The sequence below is a fragment of the Scatophagus argus genome, chromosome 17 (genome assembly GCF_020382885.2).
Source record: "Scatophagus argus isolate fScaArg1 chromosome 17, fScaArg1.pri, whole genome shotgun sequence".
NCBI lineage: Eukaryota > Metazoa > Chordata > Actinopteri > Scatophagidae > Scatophagus > Scatophagus argus.
In genome coordinates, this window is record NC_058509.1 from 6,010,496 (window position 1) to 6,032,603 (window position 22,108).

General features: G+C 41.3%; 1 protein-coding gene across 4 annotated transcripts in view; it reads left to right on the forward strand.

Annotated features, from left to right (window-relative positions):
- The window catches only part of samd12 (sterile alpha motif domain containing 12), a 120,575-nt gene that overhangs the window by 66,283 nt on the left and 32,184 nt on the right, over positions 1 to 22,108 (forward strand). The window lies entirely within an intron of this gene.

Sequence of the window (22,108 nt, forward strand, 5' to 3'; positions counted from 1 at the left end):
TTTCTCAAATGTTTCTATAGAATTGTTGGTGCATAGCAATGAGGTCAAACCAAAGAAACATTTACTATAGACATCCCTCATCCACTTTGTCTTCATCAGATCAAAGGACATGAATATCAGTTATTTTCTTTTTCATGATTAATATAAGATGTAAGGAAATTGTTAAAAATGTGCTCATCACAAATTCCTGAAGCACAAAGATTTTTTCTTATTGCATTTTTTTTGTCCAATACTGCAGAATCCAATCAGTTTAGAGAGAAAAAAAAAGCTGTAACTAGAGAATGTTTGCTATTTTTGTCTAGTAAATGATTTAAATATAAATCCACTTAACAGTAAAACAAAAAGTCCTCAATATATAGAATGTCACTCTTCTGCAGTTTTTGCAGATGAGATAAACGTGGGGTATTTTCTGCCTTCCCTCAAGTTCCCTTCCCCCTGTTTCACCTACACCTGTGATGCAGCATTCTGGGATATGTAGTGTGTTCAGCAGTGGTCGTTTTGTCGTAATGCTGCCTTCTTTTCCTGGCCTGCAAAGGGTACACCTGCTGGATCCTTCATGGTCCACCCTATCTCAAGACTCATGTCAGACCAGAGATGATTAGATTTATTTTTTCCCCAAAAGAAAATTATTGCGGACTTTCAAATGTCAGTATTGGTATTTCAGGTCACTCGGACAGCTAACGATATAAATGTTAAAACAACAACTGCAGCTGTCAAGGTTGCTAGGCGACAGGAGTGGCACCTGGGTGAGGGTGTGAAGAACACGTACACAGGAAGTTCTCTGTCTGTCGATCTATCAGACTATCTCATTTTAAAAAACGTTCAGTTTGGACTTTGTGGTCTGCAAAAGCTGTTCCTTCGTTGACTGCATCCTTTGAAGGCTGCAGCCCCTGAACTGAGTCACAGCTTACAGGTCCCTTTGTGATGCCACAGGAGAAACACCTGAACCAGACGGTTCAGATAGAACCTGCTGACCGAGTTCCCTAGAAGTTTGACTCCGTGCACCTACATCAACGGTGATGGCAGTAGACTCACTGTGAGAAGCTGATTAAGAAAATGGACTTTAAGTGAGAAATTAGACTCCCAGTGTATTGTGTAGAAGTCCTGCCAAGCCAGTCCTGCCAAGACAGGAAATCACAGCTCCAGTTTAAGCTTCTTCCTGAGAGTAGGCCGGTTTATTTATCTAATAATTCATACTGTGTATGAAGTCATCATACCATGCTTTCAGGGTTAAGAGACTTAAACAATGATTAGCTCTTTACCTCCAGCCTTAACCCAGTTTGAACACGAAGGTAGGGTGAAAACTTCAAAGAGGGTTAACTATTAACTTTCTGTCCACACGTCCGCCCTCTGCTCCTTTTCTCCTCATTTCTGCCTTCCTCTACGTGTCCCTCCTTGTCTTCCCAAAAACGTTTTTTTTTTCCTCCCCACCTCCATTTTGGCTCTCCTCTCCCGTTCTCATCACTTACTCTCCTTCCATTGATCCTCCCATTTTCCATCGTCCTCCTCTCACACACCCACTCTGTCTTTTCTCTCCTTCACAGTGGCTCTGGCCAATATATGGCAGCCCAATATGAGATTTCTTGGTTGATGGAGAGCCACAGCCACTCAATCACACTGTCTCTGTGTGTGCTGCATGGCGACTCTTGTCTGGGCTCCCGTGTACGTGCTGTTTTGTGTGTATTTATTTGTTTGGAGAGTGTTTTTTTTATTATAAGGGTGTGTGTGTTTGTGCGTGTGCATCTATTTCTTTGTGTGTGTTTGTCACACTGCAGCTCTGCAGGCCACTGGCTGTCAGTCTAATTCCATTTCTATGGGGAGACAGAGATGCTGGAGATAACAGTGTTGTGTGAGCAACTGTACTGCCCAGGCTTGTGTTTCAGTGGAGCTTCAATTAAAGTGAACTGGCTCCTGGGAGAGGAGTGGTGGCCATCCGCCATGCTGCAGACACTCACTCTATTCCCTGTGACTGATCGAATGGTTCCTCGCTATACAACACCGCTTGACAGCACACCGCCTGATGGAAAATGGTGAAGCAGGCGGCCAGGCACAGCACACACCCTCACAGGCCTGCAAACAGATGCACACACAAACACTGACTCACTTGCACAAATTTCTCAATCCACTGTGATTGCAGTGTTTTGGAAGAAGGTCCGCATGATTACTAGGACTCTCTAGGAATACCTGTACGCCTCTGCTGAAAATTGCATTTTATAGAAAATGGCTACCCCACGATGTGAATGACTGCGCCTTCGCAACAGAAATTGCTAAACTTTGTCAATGTTCGCTTCACGGCTTCCATATTGTTGCCACCTCAAGTCAAATGTGTGCATATATTTTTATGGTTATTAATCATAGTGGCATCTCATTTTTGCTAGCTTATTCCTCAGAGAGTGTACAGACTGTCGCTGTCGTGCGACGTCAGCTCACCACCTCCTGGGGGATAAATGTACTTAGGCTGAGAGCTTGTATGACTCTTACATGGCAGCAGCAGCAGTTTAGCCTGTGTCTCTCCTGAAGTCATATTCCAAATGTTTACAACTGTGCATGAAGACATAAGTGGAATAAGTCTCAGCGAGCTGCAGTTCTGACCGGGGTTTTGAGGGTTTTCTTTAAATGGTAAGTCAGCTTTTGTTAGGGCTTAAAGTACTGATGTTATTTACATCACTATTTCTGTGCCTGACTGTTGAGAAATAAAGCAGAGACGTGCTAAATAATTAATTTTAGGTTATAATGAATGTATCATAATAGAAGCTTAAGACAATATTAAAGGGACTGTTCACCCCAAAATCACAAAAAATTACATACTTTTCCTTTTAGCTGCAAGTGCTATTTAATCATCTAGATTTTTTTGGTTTGAGTTGCAGAGTTTTGGAGATATTGATTGTAAAGATGTCTTCCTTCTCTCGAATGGAACAGAACTAGATGGCACTTCTTTTGAGGTGCTATTTTCTTTCTGTTTCACCATGCAGAAGGACCAAGCTGGCCAAAATCACAGCTAAGCCAAGGAGGACACCAGTAATGTTTACTTCCCCCTCTGTCACACGAAAATACACCAGCTTTCGTACTTTCCTGAAACTTGCTGTCATTATTAACTTACGAGTCAAGATGGGGAGAGGATGGGAGACAGAGTCAGTCAGTCAAAAACCAAAAGCTCCAGAACAGAACAGAACTTTGAAGTGAGGCTGTTTCCAAGGTTGGAAGGAAGGTCAATGTTGGAAATTAACTTTGAATTAATGAAGAAATCAGTGGACACAAGGCATGTTGATTTCTTTATTTACGCTGCGTGATGCCTCTCAGTAAGCCAGCACTGCAGTAAACAAAACACAGGAGGGCCAGTAAAACAGAATTTTAAATTTTCACAAAAATTCAGCAAACAAATTTAGTTTGGCGAATACTTTGTAGCCAAGCAGAAAACAGTCTCTCTGTGGCAGTGTTTGTAGTGATTCTCAGGTGACGTACAGCTGAACATACTGGCTCAGTTTTCCACACTGCTGTGCAGAGAAGTTGCTTACTCGCTTTTCCCTCTTTTCTCTTTGCTGAGCTGAGATGTAATAAAAAAAACAAAACCCATGACTATGGGGTATTCCCCCACTTCACTTGTTTACACCTGATAATGTGCCATAAGTAAACCTGAAGAAGGGCTCAATCAGTATCACATTAAAAGACTCAGTTTACTCACGTCGGCGCTCCTTAATCTTGACACGTAACAACCGACACTAATTTCCCCTCTTCTTTTCACCTGTGAGTGCAGCACCGTTTTGATGATGTAAACACCCCAGTTTGTCGCGACTGCCTCCAAATTGCCTGAAGTGGCTGCTTCTGTAATTGCGGGTTGGAGCAGAGTGCGCGTGACAGTGTCTGTCTGTGTGTGTGCGCGTGTAAGTGTGTTTGTTTGTGTTTGCTTGTCTTCACAGAAAAACACACAAATTTGTCTACATAATCTCACCAGTGTTCACAATTGATTCCACAGTGGTGTAGAGAGAAGTGAGCCGTAAGTGATCCTTAAACAGTCACCTCGGCTTGTGACTTTATCACATCCGCACCTTGATTAAGATCTTTATGTGGCGACAGTAATTACCTGCCAGCTACTTGTCTTAAACACACTGCAGACCCCAGGGAAGGTGTGTGTGTGTGTGTGTGAAGATGATGACAAAAACAAGAGCTGGGGGAAATAGAAATAGTAAGTGCAAACAGAATTTGAGACGAGCTAATCTGAGAAGTTCATTTCTCCACTTTAGGAATAAGACTTTTATCTCCTACAGCAGTGACACTCGTTTCACCGGTTGGGTGGGGGGCAAGGGGGGTAAAAGGCCTTAAAACCTGCAAATACACATTATTCATCATCTTCAAAGACACACTATGCATGTGTTGAGTTCACTAGCCCGGTCAACATATCCGCATGCTTGAATGTAAGACTCTAAAACCAAAATGTCTAGTAGCCCAGACACAATCTTAAACAATAATAGGAAGCATTTGATAGCAGATTTTGGCACTGATTACCATGGAAATGAATGATGTTTCAGAGCATCTGAGCATTTGGGTCAGCCGCAATTGTAAGCTGAAATCATTTAGAGTATCAGCTGCTCTTGACAGACTGTAAAACGTTAAAAACAAGTGACTTTGCGTTGGAAGAATGCCACTGAGTAATCTGCACAAAGACTATGTATGCACTGTAGTGTTCAAGCAGGCATCAGTGTTAATGCCTGGCTGCTGCACCAACAAATGTCAGCCCATCTTTGCCGAGGATTAACAATGGATCTCCGCATCTCCACTTCCCTCCTCCCTCCTCTCTACATCTCCTCTTCCTTTGTCCCTGTTTTGTCAGCCATTGTAGCTCCCCTCTTTTCACCTCCTACGAATCAAGGCCTGCGTTCAGCCATCAATCAGACAGTCTTAAACAGAACAAGGAGATAAAGAGACGAGGGCTCTAATGCTTATTTGTCCATCAACTCCCCCTAACTGACTAACAGGCTGAGTCACAGTTAGCTTGTCAGCGATGGCCTTGAGCTGTGCAGGATCGCTGTGTGATTTGGTTTGATTCCTGAAGCCGTTCTGGTTATCTGGTTGTCAGGGTGAGGTACCACCGCGCTACCTGCTTGCCTCTGCAACCACTGATCTGTGAAGACAAACTGATTTTCTCCTCCACCGGTAATGAAGAATGAAATCCCTTCGTTTAACGACGGTGAGTTTAGCACACTATTGTCTTTACTTCTGTCTGCGCCCAGAGGAGGCCGAGAAAATTTGCTTAAGTGCCTGGTGCCCTTTCACTGAAACAGATGATTAATTTAAAGAGGCATTCAAGCATATGTTGTGAGCTTTTTGCCTTTCACACACTGCCTCGCGGATCCCAGTCACACTGCTTATTAACACAAACATTTGAACTCGCACACACTCACATGGATAATTGCGTGCATTACACAAAATTCTTAACTTTTCACACTCTGCAATTACATCAATCAAATCAAACAACAATCAAATTACAGCTCAACCCACAAATCAAAAATTTCAAGGTAGTTCATTAGACATTTTTCACCTTACCTTTGGAGTATTTTTTCCATTCATCTTATTTTGTATTTGAAACGTATTCATTAGGATATTTCGAATTCTAAAACACCTGAGCAGCTAAGTAATAGATATTTCTCTGCAGTAATAAATATACTTAACAATGGATGAATTAGCAATGGATCAAATTGTTTGCAGTGACAAACCCACAGAGATGGATTACACTCTTTCCTCCTGTGTTTTGGCATCTTTCAGCTCCATTTTGGTCTTATGGCTCAAAAACCTTTTTTGATGATAAAGAACAGATAAGAGTTAGCAATTAGCTGCTGTACATAAAGGGAATATTTACCAGCTTAAGAGCCAGATATTTTTCTCTGCAGTCGGTAGGGGCCAAAATAGAGCCGAAAGAGGAATAAATGTTGGACTTGCATTCATCGTGTGTCCATAAACACAACAACAGGCAGCACTTTGCCAACAACTTCATATGGTGATAATGTGTCAATGTTGTGTTGTTCCGCTGCCCTAAATGTGACTAAAAATAAAAAAGTGTGATTCTTCTCTAACCCATTTCATTCATCTCTTCACTCACTCCTTGCCACTGTAATTTTTCTCACTCCTCAGGTTAGCAATTAAGCATCCTCGGGTTTTCTGAAGTCACCTAATTTCTTGAAGAGAGAGCGATTATCATTCGGGGGGCACTTGAGAAAAAAAAGATTTGCATTTCTGTCAGTACTTCAGTCAGCTTTCCTCAGACTCGGCCTTACACTCGAAGAAGCAGAAAAGCCAGGGCTGTTAACAGAAGGATATATAATAGCCCTTCATTAGAGTACTGGCTCATATCCAGCGTAGACGAATTTCATCCGATCCGATTGATACTGCTTACTCTCCCGCGGACCTGGGTCAAGTAGCACTTGTAAATTATTCAGTGTTTATTCCATCCTACATACAGTGATGGTTGGGTGGGGTTGTACTGCAACAAGACACGGAAGTATGCGCAAATAGACACTTAATAGGCATTTTTGTTTGATTTGTTTTGCTTCTCTGGTGCTTTCTGCTTGTTGTTGACTAACCTAACCATCTGGCACACATATCAACTAAACTCATTTTCAATACTGCTATACTGAGTCTGATCTCTTGTTGATCTCCCACTTTGCCTCAGTCCTATAACACACTGTTCCATCCATAAGTCCTTCCTTCCTTCCTTCCTCCCTTTCCTCTCTCTGTCTGTCTGTTTTCTCAATATGAATGAATATGACCTGGATGACTGAGAACCTCCACAGATATGTCTGTCTGTTTTGCATTGTTTCATCATCCAAGATGGCGTTTTTCTCTCCAAAGCATTGTCCTCCTTCTACGTAACAAACACATAGTACCTTATTTGTTCTCCTGTATAGCTGCAAGGACTTATAACTGACATTTTACTAACATTCATGTTAGTAAAGGTTATGGTTACTTCTCTTTTCTCTTAAGGAAGTGAAATAAAGAAGGATGGATCGCTGACATCTCTGGAATCAGCTGCTAAGATGCACCACAAAATTGTTCAGTTGTTTGCACAAAAAGCTTTCCGCAACATGTGATGCCCCCTGTGGTGTTAAAGTGGTCAGTCCTAATCCTTCAGCACTTCCTGTGACACTCAGTTCCTCCCTCCCAATTGGCAGGGGAGGATTTAGGAGGCAACACTGCCATCCAGTAACATGGCAGATGTCTCTCACTGTGTGATTACTCAGTGTCAAGTAGGCGGTGAAAACAGGTGACACGTTTATTTGTGGGGCGTGCGCGAAGAAGGATTTGACGATTAGTCATCATTTGTGCAAATGTTCCCTCTCTTCACTTTCACTTCCTGAAGAGACCGGTCTTGGTTTAAAATAAAAGAAAATGTTGCCCACATTGCATTCAAGTACTTTGGCAAAAGACGTCGGTTTTACTCCTACACCAGTAGACTGTACCACACAACTTGAATTCAGTTATCTATTCTGCCAGCCGCATGGAGGACTGATGAATATGATAACAATCTAACTGTATGCCTGGCTCTTCAGTGCAAAAGCAGCAAGAATCATACAGGAGCACTTCAGTCCACTCTGTGTCTAATGTACTCATGGACCTCTTACTACAGTAATCTGTTCTACTACAGTTCTACTTTTACCTGTAGAGGTCAACTTCTGCAGTTTTCCACCAACACAATTTAAAAAGAGGAATCTGTGTACATTTAACAGGTCAAATGTTTTTGTTGTTTGGAAATTACTCCGTGCAGGATGTGTGATTGTGCAGCCCTTTACTGAGGCAAAACTCATTTTACTAAACTGCTCCTGTGGCAGTGCATACACAGCTAATTGTATTATTCATGAACTTAAATGTATATTGATATTACTAATGATAAACATCGGTATATACTGTCTCTGACACCAGATGGCATTAGTTTCTGTTATAAGATGTTAGGATTAGAGCGGAAGTGATTAGTTGATCAACCAGAAAACTCTTTTGATTGGACACTATTTCAGTAATTTCTTAATTGTTTGTGGCAAAGTCATGACATGGGATTGATTGGCTTAGGCATAAGGACTGAGATTGGTTGGGGTTGGGTTAAGAATACCTGGGTAAGGCAGAGAGAGGCTGAGTAGGGCTGGTCATGCCTTTTGCTACCCTGGGGGGAATAAAATCATGTACTTTATGTTGGCAGCAATTCTCAGGTTTGTAAATGGGCTGAGGGAGATGTGCCTGAAGAACTTTTCCAGGCATACGTTCTTCCCCCAGTCATCCTCCTCTGCGCAGCTTAACACGGACATGATAAGACATCAAGACTCAGGAATAGCTGCTCTCTGACAGGTAATCCAAACAAATCACATCTCAAGTGTGTCAGATGTCTAAATATCCAAACTGATCATTTTTCCGCAGTCAGTGTCGTTCACTGACTGTGTGCCTATAATGCATCCGCTAATGTTGGCCAACAATGAGGCAGGCTCACTGTCTGCTTCACATTAACCTCCCTCTGCACTCCCAATGTCTGTTGACCCAGACATATTATAAACCTACAGGTAGGCAGTGGACAGTGTGTTATCAGGAGACACGCAAAGACACACACCAGTGAGCATAACCACCCTGTCGCACAGTAGGAACTGTTGTCACAGTTCTGCTATGTGGTGTAATGTGCGTATAATTTGAACACACATGCACGCACGCACACACATAGAGCTCTAACTGCTATGCTCTGACTGGAGGGCATGCTGGGACATGGCGCCCTGGTGCAGCAGCAAATATGGCTAATGAATGTATAGTAGATTCCCTCTAGATAATACTTGACTATAATCTTCACAGTCTCTTCTCAGATCTACAGCACATACGATGATTAATATTCATCATATTGCTCCTCCATTGCCTGCAGATGCCCCTTCTGGTTCCACTGGGACCTACACATACTGAACATTATATCCATTTACACACAGCCGGTTTGATGCGATGCACACTCAACTGTGTGCTTTGCTAAGGTTAAGGTGTCTAGCTCAAGGGCGATGTGGTGCAGCAGCGACAGGCATGGTCCTGCTGGGAATCCAAGAGCCGGGATTCAGACCCCCAGCTGGTAAATACACGTTTAAAGGTACAGAGCCAGCAAGGGCAGGCGGTGCCCACAGAATACATGATCGCTTCACCTGATTCAACTTGAAGCAGCGAGGGTGTGAACTATATGAACGTCTTCACTCCACTGAGGAGAGAAGTGTTAGCATCAGATTTAGCAGTAATTTTTGCATTTCAATCACACTTTTCTCTTAATACTTTATTTAAATAATTTGGGATAGAATTTTGAAAATAGCATAATATCACATCATGATTAAACTGAAAGTTAATAATCAATAATATGAATTATTACCATTACTGGTAAACATCTGGTGGGGATTTTTTTTTGTTTTGTTCTTTTTTTTTTTTTTTTTTTTGCACAACAAGCTGAAATCATCATCCTTGAATGTAATGTAATTTGAATGTAATCCAAATTTTCGCTCTCATTTTAGCTCTGTTTTTGTTCTCTACCAGCTCGTGGCGGGAAAAGCTGGCTCTTTACCTGCTAAATGCTCCACTAAGTTCCCCAGACAGCCACTGGCCTTTTCACTAATAGACACGGATGCGGTGATAGAGAACTGAAACGGTACAGTTGTGAGCCGTAGAAACTAATCAAAGAGCTGAAAGACTCCCGAAAGCAGAAGTAAACTACAAAGTCAGATGATGATAATCTGTGGGTTTGACACTACAAACAGCCTCTTTCACATTATTACACATGGTCATTTTTCATTGTTAAAAAATATCGATTAGTGCTGCTTTTAGGGGAAAACATTTTCGTACAGTCAGCATTTTCTGTTGACATTCAACAGTCATACTCGGGGAACTCTACAAGAGAGCACGGATACTAATTTCCCCACCAACAATACACAGCATGTCTTGTGGCACTGCAGCCACAAAACATCATGTCTATTGAGTAAGGGAAATAATGCTCCCCTTTATTGCCTGGAGATACTCACTCTGTTGCACCAGACTGTTGCTATCATTATCTGTATTGCACTCTCCTCCCACACAAAATTGAATGCAACAAGTTCGCTCCTGCTCTCTGGGGGTTGTTCAAATGCATTGTGGGGAATCTATGGAAAAGCCAAAGCAGAGGTAGATAAGGTGGTTTGAGTGAGAGTGGGTACACCAAAATGTACTTTGTACAAAATAACCCACAAAAAGCATTCAACTTCACAGAAGTTTGAGTTTATCCAAGGTAAGAACTTTCCATAAACCACAAATATTTTAGATTTTCCATCCACTTATTTTTATCTGTTTGAAGTTATGAAATGTGCCTTCATCCCAAGAAGAAAAAACAGAATGTCGTCCTTGAAACTTTAGCATATTGACCAAAATTTGACTTACAGTCAAGACTGCATGTTGACACTGCAGATTGAGATCCTCTGCTTTCTTGCTTTGTGAGTAAGCAGCTTTAGTTATGTCTTCACAAGCACAAAATCTCAATTTAGCTCATTTATGTAATTATTAACACATTATTAACACATGGTATTTCATCATTCCCGCTGTATGTCTTGTAATCATGCATTGCAATGACACTAAACACTGACCAGTATGTGTTAAGGTATGCCTACATGTTTCTGCTTTTCTGATACCCAGCAAAGAAAAGCAAAAATATTTGCAATCAATCTCAATGAAGGCGATTTTCTTTCTCACAACACCCACACATTAAACACACTCAGAAATGTTCCAGGACGCGTACACAGAACTGTGTGCAGAGGCAGGAACACGTCTACACTAAAAATCACTCTCATAAACATTCAAACAAGTGCTACAAGCACACTGCCGGATCCAATTGTTTGCAGAAACTGATTTGTTATTTAATTACCAGACAGGGAAGTTAGTTTAAAGTTGAAATCCCAGAGCCACTCAAGGGGAATTAAAGTGTTTCCAAAAGTTTTCAGTGGAGAGAAAAGTAATTTTTTCTTTTTTTTTTTTTATAGTGATTGGTCAGTTTTTTCTTCTGAGTAGGCTCCACAAAGAGAATTGTGAGGTCTTCATCACTTCTTTAATGCCTCTCTTACACAAGTTAGACCGAGAAAAGAATATATTTTCAGTATTGCACCACTGGCAACTGCATCCAAATGCTGAAAGCTGCCTCTTCAAGTTGTCTGAAAGAGGAAGGACGATAATGATGCCATCAGTAGCAATGGTGCCTTCAGGGACAGAACAAACGCATGAGTCAGATTAAATGGAAATTGAGGAAAATGAAAAAGAAAATATCCTGGGTTTTCTTTCTCAGCAGTTTGCTTATGATAATTCTAAACAAGTCATTTTGTTGTTTTATAAAGGTGATGCAGTGCTTGCAACTGTAATGGTTTGCAATTACATTAAATAAAGATGGTTAAACTACAAAATATATTTTAAATTGGCATTAAGTGGTTCTTGTGTGCTTTCATTTGCCATCACATCAAAACAAACCAAATAAGTCTATTTTCAGACTGTATGTTAGGCTTCCTACCAGCACAATGATTAAAAAAAAAACAAAACCAAAACAAACTTATACATTCATGGCTTGGAATAGCGTAGAAACCATTAAGCATGTATATGTTGATGGCTCATTTCTTTCCAAAACCAAGAAGGAAAGAGCAGCATTGTAAGTATTTAACCATGCGTTTATTTGCTTTGGCATAAGCTGCAGTCATTAACATGATCAGATAACAAGTTTGCCTGTACACTTTCCACGGAATATAGTCAGCTAACTACACTTTTTCAGTAGGGATACGGGTAAAAAGACCTGTTTTAGCACGTAGTATTTACTCAATGTGTGAAAGCCAGCCCTGGTTTAGGCTAGGTATCAGCTAACATTGGCTTTTGAGTCCTCCTTTTTACTGGATTTGAGGAAGTTTAGCAAACAATCAGAGCAAGTATGTAAGCTGACAAGCCAAACATGGTCGTTCAGATGGAATTTTCCTTATCAAGCTTACAATGCAGGCAGTAACTGGCTCTACACTTCAATAATAGAGCAATTAGCATTAAATGTTTAATTTGAATTACCCTGGACATGAAGCTTTAGCTTTCATTTTTTAGCAAGCTATCATGTGGCCCAACATTAGGTTGACGAGCTAGCTACATTTGATAAAATCAGTCATTTCAGCTAGCAAAATGTTGTTGTTTAGAAAAGAACTTGCCCTCATCCATCTCTCTAAAATAAAGGGCTCATTCTTTCAAACATCATTAACAATTTGGTTAATATTCTACATGTAACATTGTTATCTTGAATCAATCTTGAACATTGTAATCTGTAAGCTTGATAGGCTTAGCCACTGTACCTAAGGGGGAGGCAGTGTAACAGATCAGTCTGTTTTAGACCTACACAAGGGTATATATTTAAAACAGATTAAAATAACTCATCACATTTTTGGCCTCGCAGATCTTGTAGAAAGCAGCGCTCTCTCTCTCTGCCTCTAACTTCATGATGAATGATCTCAGAGTTTGGACAGAAGGCAACATGCAGGGCCACCCTCTCACCGCAGAAATGCTCACAGTTGGCAGAAGAGCAGAAACCTGATAGAGAGAAATAAGATCCCATTACTACACTCGCAAAGGGAAATAAGAGTTGTCAGTGTTTGTGAGCCATGGCACCATGTGAGGTCATCATTATTCACCAACGGCTCTCGTGGTTGCTGTTGTGAGAGACACACCAAGTGTGACAAGCCGAAAACAGGAAACGCTGAGTGGAATACATTGCAGTCCCTTCCTCATTGTGAGCCCCACTTCCCTGGACCCACAGTCTACAACACTGCTGTCCTCCCTGCTGTTGAGTCATCACATTTTTGCAGAAAATGAGATTCGTTGTGCCACGAAGACTGATGATCCCCTTTAACCTCAGCTACTGAAGCACTCGGTTCCAAAATAGCAACCAAGCCTTTTTGTCTCTGCTCTTTTAAGGCCTCTCATATCTTATGTTTAAGTGCTGTTGACTTTGAACATGCCCCTGTTCCAGTCTTGATAGGCCGTCGTATCAGCTGAGCGACTTGAGGAGATCGTTTCCTTCAAGTACATTCAAAGTACTCTCAACAAGCATATCCCAAGGGCAAATTGAATAGCGCTGTGGTAATAGATTTGCTTTCTTCACTTGAGCTGTATATCACTGGCTTCGGAGCTTGTGTGTTGTGGTGATGCTAATTTCACTCATGTCGGGTGGCTTTGCTTACACTGCACCTGAATATGATAGTGGGTTAAAGTAGGTTAAAAATATCCTCTGCTATTAAAAACCAGGGGGCAAATGTTTAAATGGTAGATTTGTACAAAGAACATGCCTCACACATGAACAGGTATTAATAACGTGTGCCACACCTCATGTATACTTCAGGCCTTTGTTACAGAAGGAGTATTTAATATCTGATGATATGGAGATGAAATGATAATTTGTAGTCTGTGCAGCAATTCATAACATGCCAGTCAAAGCAGCATTTAGGAATTGGTTTAATAGTTTACATTTGTTTAATCAGTTATGCTATTCTTTGTATTTACATGTAATTTTTATTTTATCCTTAAACTAGGCATTAACTAACCCACATGTTCTGCGCACTGTGCCTTTAAAGACCAAAATAAATATTTAAATATTATGATTTTTTATCTATTTTTAAATATTTTAGATGTTATGGTGTGTTATGGACCATAAAGCTGAGTCAAAGAGTGTCAGAGGTTCCTGTAACCAATTTAGCAGCACAAATAGGTTCATGACATGAATATAACCATCAGCCAGGTTTGTGCAGGTAAACATAGTCACTTGTTTCATTGGGATTTTTTTTTCCCCCGAGAAAGGGAGACTGAGAGAAAGAGATAGCAAGAGGAAGAGAATATCACAGATAAAATATACGTAGAGGAAGTGAGAGAGAGGACGAATCGCATAGAGACTTTAACAGGGGGAAAAAAAAACTATTCTCTGGGAACACAATGCCGGATGGCGTACTCCAGCTAAATAAATTATCACGGGGGCTATTTTTAAGCTGAAGTGTAAATGCAGTAATCCTTGGAGCAGGAGCTGCGAAGAGCCAACACACAGCAGCCACATCAGGGAATACAGCTCTGCCTTTATCTTCCCCTCCCGCCCGCCCCAGCCTCTCTTCCCTCTCGTTTTCTCTCACATGCACCACACATATCCTCCACTCCCTACATCTCTCTGTATTTTCTTGCTTTATCCATTTCCCGTTCCCCTCTTCGTTTTCCCCTTTCTTTTCTCCCCGGCCTTTCATATGGTAAAAGCCTTCTTTCTGTGTCAGAGTATTTTGCTTATCACTGAGCCCTCTACAGGGACTCCACTGAGTTCTATTGTAATAAACAATAACAGACCTTTGAACAAGACAGGGAGGGGAAACATATAAGTGGCACGCAAAGAATCAGCAGTCAGAGGGTATTAGGCCACAGTGGGTCATTCTGCAACTTGCAAACAAATCTTTCTTAGCGGATGTATAAGGTCTGAGTTTCTTTATACTCTGTTCCCTGTGGGAGAACGTTTTTAGGCCCAGGGAAAGTTTGTCTTGAAGGCCATAGTTCCTTGGCAGTGTTGTGCTGTTTTGGTATGTGAGAGGAGACCCTCATCTGCTGCTGTTTAATAGCACATAATGGAATGTCATTAATCACCAGCGCAGGCTGTGGTTTTGCAAGGTTAATGCCGACATAACCAAGCTCTCGACTGTGTCCTATTCCTCAGGTATTTATCAGTGTCAGCAGGAACCTGAGCACTGGGTGTGGTTCATAGTTCCCTCACTTACCACGTCTTTACCTCTGTCTTAGTGCCTTCTCAGTTCTCACTTTTTTCACCCAGTGGATGTGTAATATGTTATGCACTTATAATAGCAGAAAATAAAGCAGATATTGAAAGTGTAACCTAAAATCTTCCATCTTGATAACCTTTTTGACTGACATAAGTCCAAAACCCAAAGATAGCGACTGACATAAATAATCTTTCAACTCTCATATATGTGTTCTAGTAAATGGTACGGAAACACAATTGAGAAACAGTTCGAAAACCTTGCTTTAAATCTTCCATAGATTTCAGCTACATTGCACAGCCTCTAACAGAGAATGTAGTTTGCCTCGACGGTTCACTTGTAATCATGTGACCAAAGTGAAGAAAATGAACAAACAATCCAACAAAATGCATCTGCTTGGGAAGGCTGCAAGATGTGGCCCAAAGCGCCAGAAAAATTTTACAAGTTTACAACTTCATGCAATTTATTCTTGGATTGTGCTGAATATTTTGGTCAAACTATTTCCAAGGTCAGTAATGACTGATGGGAATATCTGCTGCAATATGCATCATCAATCTGCAACATAACCTGCACTGCCCTTCTACAGTTACGGATATAAACTAGCAGGGCCTGTTGCAAGCACCACGATGGAGCACCTGCCAATCCCGCCAAGGAAAGGTTCAAAATGTAATAATTCTTTAATAATCCTCAGCAAAATTTAATTGCTGAGAATTAGATAAAACAATCAATACCAAATATGGCACATATGAGCCTACAGTCAGCAGCCTGTCAGGACAGCTTAGCCTAAAGCCTGGAAACGGCGGAGAAACAGCTAGCATAGCTGTGTTCGAAGTAAACACAATCCAGCTACCACCTTATGTCTTGTTTGATTAACCCCTACAAGAGGTGTGTAAAAATTACAAGTTGTGTTAGTGTGCTGCACTTTTTCTTGGCCAGAGGCAATGACTTCCTCGTATCAATCATCTAACTTTCGGCAACAAAACAGATCAGCACATTTCCCAAACAGGAGACCTAACTTTTTAAAGTTCAGATCTCAATTAGTATTTCAGCAACAGGTAACAGGCTGTTCAGTGTTGCTGTGTTCAGTCAACAAAAAACTATTTCAGGAACTGGAGTATAAAATCCAGCGTTACAGCTATTACTTGTGGTTTATCAGACTGAAATATGCAGACCTCAGTCATGTTTTAAGAACCAGTAACCACCAAAGATGTTGCTAAAGCCTTGGGCTAATTGCACCAGTAATGTCATCACAGTTAAACGGTGTATTGTGCTTTCCTTTTTAACGCCGTCTAAAGGCATTTTCACACATACAGCTGTGCTTTCACCCACGAAGACACGCATACAAATATAGATACTTGCCGACATCAGCATACATGCGGTGGAATAAATGAGGGGCTTGTTTTTACTGTTCCACTTTTTGCTCCTTTGCATTGCCATCTTTAAGCCCCGAAGGCCGTGACAGCTCTGTGTCAGGAGAGATATCCTGTGTGATAGAGCAGCACAGCAAAGAAATGGTACTGAGCTCAGTCTGACAGTCCCCCGCTGAGCAACTAAAGGAAACTGAAGCATGGAGGCAAGGTCTGTGTGTGTGTGTGTGTGTGTGCAAAATGTGCCTGTGTCAGTGTGTGTGTTGGTGGTGGTGGCAGGAGGCACCGGGAAAAGCACAGTAACAAACAAATCCAACTTGACACGAGTTAGAATACCAAAATACGAGCACTCTGAGAACTACCATTCCTCTGTCTCTTGCTCTGCATAAAATAGACTTATTTACTTAACCTCACTGGGTTACGCTGATGAGGAGCTCCGATGTAAAGAGAAAGATGGAGAGAGAGAGAGAGAGAGACAGGGAGAGGGAGAAAACTTCCCGTCAGTTGTTTATGTTGTTGAAATCAGGGCAGGGAAAGAAGCAGGCGTGCTTGCTCGGAGTCGCAGAATAAGATGACCTATTTTAAACACATGCTGGGAGACGAGGCTCTCTAAGCCTTATCTGAGCACCACGGAGGCTCAAACCTCTGCATATAAAAATGTACATTTCAATGTGGGCATATATGTAACAGTGCACCCACCTCCCCAGCCTTAACTTGTCTGAACTTTCACTTCGAAGCCTGTGGCAGATGTGATGCAGCTGAACTTAATGACCTGTCAGTTTCAGCAAATATACCCCCAGCCTGTGAGTCCGACAGACAGCAGACTTAACATAAATCAATATATAAATGAACAACAAGGATTCTCCTCATTAGTTTGAAGTGTTTATCTTCTGGCCTTTATTATGGTCTGTTTGTAAGTCATCAGAGTCCAGACCACCGTCGTGTTTATGGTACTATAAGAGTGTGAATCATACAGAAAAGTAAACACAACCGACTAGACTTAAATACAAGTTAATCTTCAGACCAGTGTAATCATCAGAGAATCCCACTAGTCTGAAACAAGCCATTGGACCAGAATCCCATTTGTCCGCCAGCCCGTAAGTCATCCCAAAAACAAAAGCCGGCTGATCTGAAGGCCTGTTGTTTCGAAAATACAAACTCACAAACAAAAAAGTTTTATTCCTTAATATCTTCAGATCGGGTTCGGTTTCGGGGTTTGTTTATTTACTGTGAGGCCATAAAGATAACCTGTTTTAGGGCAAAACCCCCACTGATTCAGCACCACGGACAGGTCCGGCGGTCATTAAACTAACAAGTGGAGGGAGAGAGTGTATTTTTGGAGCAAATGGGCGTTTGTTTTCAGGATAACGTTTGTCAGACCAATGGGTCCAGCAGGACATATTTCGGACTTTTGGGGTTTGAGAATAATGGACCATCATAACAATAGCATGGCGCCCATCATTACCCAAAGACTCCTGGAGATTGTGTTTTGTAGGTCATTGGTATCACATTATACGTGTTGGCTTTTATCTTCTAATTCTTGCTTTTATTGCAGTTTCTAGTATTGAGGCTTTTGCTCGATAACTTCTAACCTTAGCTGCCAGTATTCCTGTGTTCCAAAGCCAACCCTCACCATATCTAAAGAATTTTTTTTGCCATAACCACAATCTTTCCTTAATATCTAGCAGACAGTGACTGACTTTGACTTTTCTACTTTATTAAATGAAAGACTTGCTTCCTCGCAGACCAGAGGGATTATTGTCCAGCTGCAGAGCTTGAAGACTGATCAAGATCAGGATGTCTGCACCGTTTGTTTTGTTTTGTTTTCCCTGCCTCATCATCCAGCGTTCCCTAAGGCCAGGATTGTGTCAGCACAACATGTCTTTTTACTGGGTGTTCTTCATTATGAGGGATGCAGTTTATTCTGAGTTGATCCCACAAAGACCGTCCCTCTTCTGTAAAATCTCACAAGAGCAAAAATGCATATTAATATAGCAATCAAAATAGTCCAACAAGTGCTTTCTGAAAGAATTTTTTTTGCCTAAAAATTGACATCTTCATTGGACACCCTATTGGCTTTTGGTCTTTTTTGGGATTTCTTGACAATATGAAGTATTACTTGGATTGAATACCTTCCTGTATTTATTGTAGGAACACTGTAGTCATAATGGAGTCTCAATTCATGTTTTCATGTCTTTTTTTTTTTTGGTGAATTCCTGCTAAACTAATGACATTCCCATCAAACTCAGCTGTACTTTGTGTCCAGATCTTAGGGTACGTTCACGCAAGACGAACATTGTGAACACATCGCACCAGGTTGTTAATATTGTCATTGTGAGCATGTAACCATTTACTTAGCTCGAACCATCGCTGTGTCTAAATATTATTAGCGTGTTGATTTGGAGCCTTTTCTCATGGCATTTGCTGACAAAAAGACAAGCATGTCGCCAGCCTTATTCTTTAAAAGCTACATCAAATTGTTTCCAATAGTGAACCAATCAGGGACACCCCAACAGGGTAAAGCCTGCATCTGACCCACAGGATACACATGTTTTTACTGCACGATGTTTCACGCTCAGGTGTGCTCAGATTAAACAAGTAAGACAGTTCTGATTATAAATGCAAATGGTGAGAGGGGGAGAAAGAGATATGAAGACAGGTGGCAGGAAGCGAGAGAGATTTTGATGATCCAGACATTTTACAACGTGTCTCTGAGAAGCTGCTCATCTGTTAATGCTAGCAAATCGCATTCATCATTCAGCACAGGCAACTGAGCTTCTCCAGGCTACAGGAGCCTTATTTATGTGTTTGAGTGTGATGTGTGTCCATTCATGTTTGCAGTATTAGACCAAATCCATGTGTGAGTTACACTGCAGAACAGTATGTTATTAATAGATCAACTGTCCCTTTGTTTGGGATGTAAACGTGATGAGTGGGCCTTGTCATTGGTTAGTTTAATAATTGGAGACTAGCCGAGTGTTGTCTGCCTCTCATTCACCCACACACACACACACACACACACACACACACACTATTACCCACCACTGAAACATATCGAAATTGTATTTCTCTGTCAGATGCTGGAGCAGACACACACACACACTCCACACTCCACATGTCACACGCTGGTCTGTTCAATTTAGGTTTGGCAGATTATAGTAATTATGTTAAAGAAAAGATTTTCCTGAGTAATTTGCCCTTTTCTGTCCTTGAAGACTGAAACAGCCTTGGCTGAAGGATGATCATACTCCTTTTTTTTTTTTAACTCTGCCACTTAACTCTTCAATGAGATTGGAAAATCTGTTTGCATAAAGGTTGTGTGGGTTTTATTCTTCTTATTGTTCTGCATGGTTTTATGGCAATAGTAATCTCTTCAATCATCTGAAAATGTAACCACAGAGCTATAACAGCAAACTGTCCTTAACATGCAGAGTCTGTTGTTTGTTTGTGTGTGTGTGTGTGTGTGTGTAAGTGAGTGAGAGAGGAAGGTTTGTGTGTGTATAGAGCAGCCAATAGAAGCGTGGTGACATAAATTGGAAATACACAGTATGTCATTGAACTGCACCTCTGGGCCTGCTCTCCATTCAGAACTACCTCAGAATTGTGTGTGTGTGTGTGTGTGTGTGTGTGAGTGATATGGAGAGAGTCGATGTAAACTACCCATGAAATTAAGACACAGAACAGAGTTTTTTTTCCCTGTTTGTGTCATTGTAAATGCAGCCTTTTGTGTCTGCGTGTGCAAACTATCCTTGAAATTAAGATGTCGACCGGGAAACTTTCCTGTGTGTGTGTGTGTGCCCGCCTGTGTGTGTGTGTGGAAACAGATATTCAAGCTCTGAGTATTCTCACCATTGTCAGACGAAAGAGAGGGGAGGGGGATTTGAAGAATCTTCCGAACATGCTGACAGCTTGTCAAGGCCCTCCTACGACTGTAATGAAATCAGCCTTTTGTGGTGTGTGGTCCCGCTGCACTGATAAGCCCTGGCACTAATACAGTTAACAGTGAGTGAGTTTGTGTGTGTGTGTGTGTGTGTGTGTGTGTGTGGGCTGACATGGTGTTTACATGCTTTTGAGCAAAAATAGCTTGATGCATTGCAGTGTTTGCCAGTAATGATGATGAATATTACGTGGTCGAATTTTCAGTGCTGCGTTCAAGGTCGAATGTAGCTCAATACATTTAATGATGTACCAAAGTACGGTTTTGAGGTGTTTGAGTAGTATATTCTCACTTTATGCTGCTATATGCATTTGTTCCACTACATTTTCGAGGACAACATTTTCTTTGCTTCACTGCATTTATGTGAGAGCTTTTCCTGCAAGATTGTACGTTAACTCCAAAACAACGTATGTTTACGACCGAGTGACAGAAACCCCAAGGGACGTGTAAATTATGACTGGAGAAGTAAGTGACAGGCTGGGGAGGAGGTCATGTTGGATGGATGGATGAAAACATTAAACATGGAGACCGCAGTTTGTTTCCAAAGGTTTTCTTCTTCTTTTCTTTGCTTTTTCTTTGCCAAAGCGCCCCTGACCTCAGTGATGTACTTATTTTAATCTGTTAGGGTGCTTAACGAAAGCATAACCACAGCATAACCTCATATAATATATTATGCCTCCACGCTGGCGACAGCCGTGGCCGGAGACATCATGTCTTTGGGCTGCCTGTCTTTTGTTTGTTAATCGGTCACATTTTTGTGAAGGTGAAAAATCAGGGATGCCTTGAGAGGATTTCATCAGATTTGTCCACCACAAGCGCATTGAGCTTCATGCGATTGTCGTCATGTCATGTGATGACATGACACGACATGTCATGTGATGAATCTCTCCATGGCTATAGGTGTGCAGTATAACTTGTAACTTGACTTGTGCACAGAGGCATGCAAGGTAGTGATTCTAGTTTTTGGTTTGTTTGTTTGTTTTTTGTTTTTGACAGTGCAGTGGTCTTGGAAGGCACAAACAAATGATGTCCTGCTGATAGTGAGGTCAGATTTGAAAACCTTTTATGAAATGTTGTTGCCTGTTGTCATATTGCAGGTCGGTCAGTAGTTAGTAGTCAAAGCAAAGAGCGATTTCTCCTTTAAACTTCACAGATGGTTTTATTTAAATGGCCGTTTGAGGCTCGACGAGGTAAAACTCTCTAATATATCACAAAAAGCAAAGATAAGATAACAAGTCCAAAACAATGAATCCACATTTGCCTTCACAGCCAATCAGTCATTTCACAAACTCTTTGGATTTATTTTGTGATCCTTCGGGGGAACCTGACCTCAGGTTAGAAACCAGTGGAAGACTTTACCGACTATAAAGCTCAATGCTACAACCAGCTTTGTCAATCCAGTAATTTCAAATATAATACTATCACCGTCACAGGAGCCATTTTTATACAGAATGAGTGCTTTGACTTTTATTTGTTGGCAATTCGTCTGGTCTTTTGCTTACAAAGGAGCATTTTTACATTGTGGTATTGGTACTTTTGCTTAAGTAAGTGATCTTTTCCAAACGTTAATATGAATCCTCCAGCTCTTTGTGTCGGCTCTTTGCCCTCAGTTACGACTTTCATCTGAGTAAAACAACATAGAAAATCACAAATCTGTTTCCTTGCACTAAGCTCTGCATCTACAAACACACGTGCTGACCTGCGCACACGCACACACACACACACACACACACACACACAAGCTGTTGTCAGAGGCAGGACTGGCATGTATCTTTGTGCCTTGTCATCACATGCTTCGACTGAGCTCTAAATGTCACTTGTCTCTCTCCACTTCATCTGCCTGACTCATCCTCCATGTCTCCACTCTGCATTAGAAATGCTTCTGTGTGTGTGTGTGTGTGTGTGTGTGTGACACTTGACATGTGGTGGTGTGTATGCATTTGATGGACACGCTCCTGCTCTCCGCCTCTCTTTGTATGTCGCCTGCAAGCATAAGACACTCACCGCATTGATTTTTCTCGTGCCGTTTT